Consider the following 6000-nt stretch of genomic DNA (forward strand, 5'->3'; position numbering starts at 1 on the left):
TGAGATTCTTTCAAATGTTGAAGACAAAAGTAGATATTTTTAAAAATGTTGAAAACTCAAGTATGCAGTATTACTATTGAAAGTGAATTTACCTCGAGTAAAAAGGTTTGGAACAGTTTTTTAAACTATTAAGTGGCCCTGGACTGTGATTAAAAGCTTTTGCTCATACTATATCATAATTTAGGTAATTATAATAATTTACATAAAAATGTACAGTATCAACATTTCTTTGGCCTCTAATCAACAAAAGCAAAACAATTAATAAATTAAACAATCCTCTAACATACAACCTTTGTTATTAGAATTAGTTTATATCTTTGAAATTTAGAACTTGGTTTAAATATTTATTTGGTAACCCTTTTGTTATAGACTTATGTATAGGCCATGTTGAGGGATGTAAACAAAAACAAAGTTCCCAATGTACTTCCTTTTTTACTTTTTTTTTTCTATAGCTTCTGAGAATCCAAAAAGAGCCACATATTAATTAATAATGTTATGAAAGCTATTTTAATATTAAGTTATGATTCAGTTGTCACTTGTTACAGCTATGAAATAGTTTTATAACAAGCAGGAAATGTTCATGGGCCAAGGACATGACAACATTAAAATAGTCTATTAGGACTTGTTTTGGGTAAAACTATAATCCATGTTGAATATGGCGTAAATCAGCAAAAATTACATTAGGAAAAATAAAACAAAATCTGATGAGAACAGCGAACTTAGTCCATTAATAATCAGGATTTTTATGTTGTGAAAAACTATGATCCATGTTGGATATGGTGTAAATCAGCATCACATTAGGGAAAATTTTTTTTTTTTAAAACAATCTGATAAGAACGGCAAACTTAGTCCACTACAATTCTCACACATTCCAACAACCTTTTTCTCATTTTTATTTTTTGTTTTAAAGGTTAGTTGCAGTTGTCAGGTTGTTATTCCTTTAATTAAACGTCTAGGGTTAATAAACATACATTTTGGTGTTAGGCCTGCTCCCTAAACTTCTACACAGTAAAAAAAAAAAAAAAAAAAAAAAAATCCTGGTTGCCTTAAAGTTTTAATCTGAATCATATTAACCTAATGAGTCCATTGAACTTGTATTAAGTTAACCTGCCTTAAAACAGCTTGTTTAACTTATTAAAAGTTAAATATGTTCTAACTTAAGAAGTTACAATGAACTAAAAACATATGTTGTCATGGCTAATTGATCATATATATATATATATATATATATATATATATATATATATATATATATTTTTTTTTTTTTTTTATATAGTGTAACTAAATTTTCTAAAATGCTGCACACCGATTTATAAGCCAATAATTATCTTTTCATTATACAGTGATTAGAATATATGAGTATACCCCTCAAAAATCACCAAAGAAACTCTTTTTATAGGAATTTTACTATTTTACTTTTTATAGGAAGCTATATTATTTACTGTTTTTGATCATATACATTAGATTAGTCTGTACTGAAGCCAAATCTGGAGCTTATCAAACAAAATAACACGAGCCAAATCTGGAGCCAAATCTGGAGCTTATCAAACAAAATAACACGATAAAGGTCCAAAAACTTGTACACCAATATGTATATGTTATAGAAAAATATTAAATACAAATAATAAAAAAAGAGGAAAAATCAAACGAAGCAACAAAATTGAAATATTTAGTAGAAATGTTGTGGGTAAAAAGTTTTTGCTTGAATTTAATTGTATTATCTTTCAATTTCCAAATATGTTTGGTGGCTAAAATATTATTTTAATAAATATATTTGCTTAATAAATCAGTTTTATTTAAATGCACCAAAATAAAACCTATATTCACAGAGAAATGGATAAAAATATTTATTTTCAAAATGGGGGTACTTTTTTTTGTTATCTGTATCTTACGTGTTAAGGCAAAGCAAGTTTATTTATATAGCACATTTCATACACAGTGGCAATTCAAAGTGCTTTACATAAACAGGAGTAAAACAGCCAAGTATAATAAAAATAAAAACAAATAATGATAAAAAAAGATTAAAATATACAATTTAGATAAAATTAAGAAACAATATGTAGCAGACAGTTTGTTTGTTTTATGGTGTGTTACAATTTATAGAAAATACCATATTTTAGCTAGGAGTATTAAAAGCATTGCATCTGTATAGTACTTGTACGTGTGTTGCTGGTGAAGTGAGACACATGTGAACTCCCATTATCACCTAGGTTCTTTTTTAGCACTGTGTATCCACTGGCACGTACAGTAGCAAGCGCAGCGGAGCAAGCGTTTTCAATTAATTCATACGGAAGATTGGAATCAACGCTAACGCAGTGCATTAAGCTCAACTTCCATATGAATGAATGGAAAATGCTCACAATAAGCCAGTGAAAAACATCGGAAAAAAAGAATACAAGTTGCCATGATTTTCACTTTCAGAAGAGGAGATGGAGCCACTGCATTAAAGGGTCACACTTTACAATAAGGTTCATTAGTTCATGTTAATTAATGCATTTACTAACATGAACAAACAATGAACAATACATTTACTATTGTATTTGTCCATGTTATTTAACATTAGTTAATGAAAATACAGTAGTTCATTGTTAGTTCATGTTAACTCACGGTGCATTAACTAATGTTAACAAGCATGGACTTGGATGTTAATAATGCTTTAGTGATTGTTCAATTATGATTAATAAATGATGTACATGTGTTGTTTATGATTAGTTCATGTTAGTAAATGCATTAACTAATGAACCTTATTGTAAAGTGTTACCCATCAAAGTAATTAAAACAACATAAAACATGTTAAATTAGTCCAGTCAGTAATAGTAATAATAGAATCATATTTTCATTTGATCAGCTTGCTGTCAGGATGCATTAATGAGTGAAAATTGTCAAAGTGATAATGATTTACTAGTTATACAAGATTAGAACTTGAAAGAAGATTAATTAATTGAACAATAAATGAGGTTTGTTGAAAGAAACATGCGGAAAATGCATCACATTTTCTTACAACTTAAAAGAAGCAATTATTTTAGATTAATTGTTGCTGTGTTGTCAATCAACATGTAAAGTTATAAACCATCTACTATGTTTTATTGTTCTACTATAGATGTGATAAATACAAATGTAATAAAATACTAAAGTGATAGTTCACCCAAAAATGTAACTTCTTCTGTTAAACACAAAAGTGGATATTTTGAAAATTGTTGGAAACCTGTAACCATAGTCTTCCATGGTATTAGTTTTTCCTATTATGGAAGTCAATGGTTATCAGTGTTCTTAAAAATCCCTTATTTTATGTTCAACAGAGTAAAGAAACTCATAAAGGTTTGGAATCATCAGTCGAGGGAGAGTAAACACTTTTACATTCTTGGATAATATAGGCCACATGTGTCAATTCCAGTTCTTGGAGAGCCACAGCTCTGCACAGTTTAGTTCCAACCTTACTCCAAAACACGTACGTGTAGGTCTCAAACAAGCCTAATGTTTTATGCTTAAAGGTATGTTTAATTAGAGTTGAAACTAAACTGTGCAGAGCTGCGGCCTTCCAGGAACTGGAATTGACACCTGTGATCTAGGCCATTAAATTAAATAGGCGTTTCTCAACATAATGTAGTATATTGACTTTGTCCGGTGATGTGGAAGTCATTTTTGTGATTGTTTCAGAACTTTCGATTCAGTTGCCTTTGGGAGCAATTGCCAAGGAATAATGAATGGCAGAAAATGGTCAAACTACTTGCTCTGCAAACTACACTGCAAAAAAGATTTTCTTACTTAGATTTTTTGACTTTTTGGTTTCTATTCCAAATATCTACAAATTCTTAAATCAAGAAGATTTTTTAGACAAGCAAAACATATCGTCTTGTTTTAAGAAACACTATGCCAAGATTAAGTGAGTTTTCCTTAAAACAAGCAAAAAAATCTGCCAATGGGGTAAGCAAAATAATCTTGTGTCAAAAAGAAAAAAAAAAGATTATTTTCCTTACCCCATTGGCAGATTATTTTGCTTGTTTTAAGGAAAAACTTACTTAATATTGGCATGGTGTTTCTGAAAACAAGACTATGGCTGTTTCTCAGTTCCAAGAATGCAGAGAATGGACTTGCGTTCTTGTGAAGACCGGTCTTGCCAGGTGTCCTGGGAAGAACAAATTCGGGGGACCACGAGAACAGAGAATGCATCCTGTGAGGAATGAGATGCTACGTTCTTCCTGATGGTCACATGACCTTCACACATTTTAAATGGAAAATGATTTAAACATTACAGCATTCATAAAACGATTTACTGTTTTCCCCCTTTTCAAAATATATACTATGAATAAAAACATTATAAATATGCCTTGCACAATATAAATAAAACAGATTTTAATATGATTTTCAGCAAACAAACACCCTTATTGTGTCTATTCCTTTATTAAGATGTCCATGGTAATGTTTATATTCACAGTTTCATTTAGGAAAACTCCTGAGGTAAAAGGTGATATCTCTGAACTTTAATAATAAATCTAAATAAAATGCTGTGCTTCCCACCTCCAGTCGCAATGACTTCTGGGACTTCTAAAGATCAGTGCTCAAGTCTGCATCGGTGATTCCTCGACACCAAGAACACATCCGGGAAGTTTCACGCGTCCTCCGTTCTTGCGGTCTTGAGTCTTGGAACTGAACTTTGTCAGTTGACAATGACATTACACGAGAACGCAACACTGCTGAAGAATGCATATTGAGAAACAGCCTATATGTTTTGCTTGCCTAGAAAATGCTTCTTGATATAAGAATTTTTAGATATTTATACTAAAAGAAGTCAGAGAAATCTAAGCATTTTTGCAGTGTAGTGTGTATATGGCTATACATACTGTAAAAATAAGAAAATATCAGTTTGCAACATCAAGCAGGATTAGCTGTTTTCAAAGTCTAAAAATCACTGGAAGTGAATGAGACAAAGTCTTGAGCCTAAAAAATTCCAGTGGTTGCAACTGCCTGTTTGTGAAGAATAAAGTCAATAGAACAGTGTTTAATGTTTTATAACAATAATAATGATTATTATTGCAACGCAGTGGCACAGTAGGTAGTGCTGTTGCCTCATAGCAAGAAGGTCACTGGTTTGAGCCTCGACTGGGTCAGTTGACGTTTCTGTGTGAAGTTAGCATGTTCTCCCTGCGTTCCCGTGGGTTTCCTCCGGGTGCTCCGGTTTCCCCCCACAGTACAAAGACCTGCAGTAAAGGTGAATTGGGCAGGCTAAATTGTCCGTAGTGTATGAATGTGAATGAGTGTTTATAAATGTTTCCCAGAGATGGGTTGCAGCTGGTAGAGCATCCCCTGCATAATACATAAGATAGATAAGTTGGCGGTTCATTCCACTGTGGGAACCCCAGGTTAATAAGTGACTAAGCCAAAAAGAAAATGAATAAATGAATAATATTAATTATTATTATTATTTACTCAAATTAGTGTCCATTTCATTTAACATATTTAAAATTAGGCATAACATTTTTTTTTTTGACATTTACATTTAGCAGACGCTTTTATCCAAAGTGACTTACAAATGAGGACAAGGGAGCAACTTACACAACTATAAGAGCAACAATGAATAAGTGCTGTAGGCAAGTTTTAGGTATGTAAAGAGCAAGACGCAAAAACATTAGTACAATTTTATTTTTTTTGTAGTACAGTTAGCGGTGGAGCCAGATAGGCAATTGCAGATTAGGAAGGAAAGTGGAGACTAAATAGTTAAGTTTTAAGTCGTTTCTTGAAGACAGCGAGTGAGTCTGCCGTTCTGATGCAGTTAGGGAGTTCATTTCACCAACTGGGCAGATTGAATGCGAGAGTTCGGAAAAGTGATTTCTTCCCTCTTTAGGATGGAACTACGAGGCGACGTTCATTCACAGAACGCAAATTTCTAGAGGGCACATACATCTGCAGAAGTGGGAGCAGATAAGACGGAGCGCAGCCAGAAGTCGCTTTGTATGCAAACATCAGAGTTTTGAATTTGATGCGAGCAGCAACTGGCAGCCA

At 32.3% G+C, this 6000-nt stretch overlaps 1 protein-coding gene across 2 annotated transcripts in view; it reads right to left on the minus strand.

Annotated features, from left to right (window-relative positions):
- The window catches only part of mgat4b (alpha-1,3-mannosyl-glycoprotein 4-beta-N-acetylglucosaminyltransferase B), a 271310-nt gene that overhangs the window by 127864 nt on the left and 137446 nt on the right, over positions 1-6000 (minus strand).

The sequence above is a fragment of the Danio rerio genome, chromosome 14, assembly GCF_052040795.2.
Source record: "Danio rerio strain M-AB ecotype USA chromosome 14, GRCz13ab, whole genome shotgun sequence".
Taxonomy (NCBI): Eukaryota; Metazoa; Chordata; class Actinopteri; order Cypriniformes; family Danionidae; genus Danio; species Danio rerio.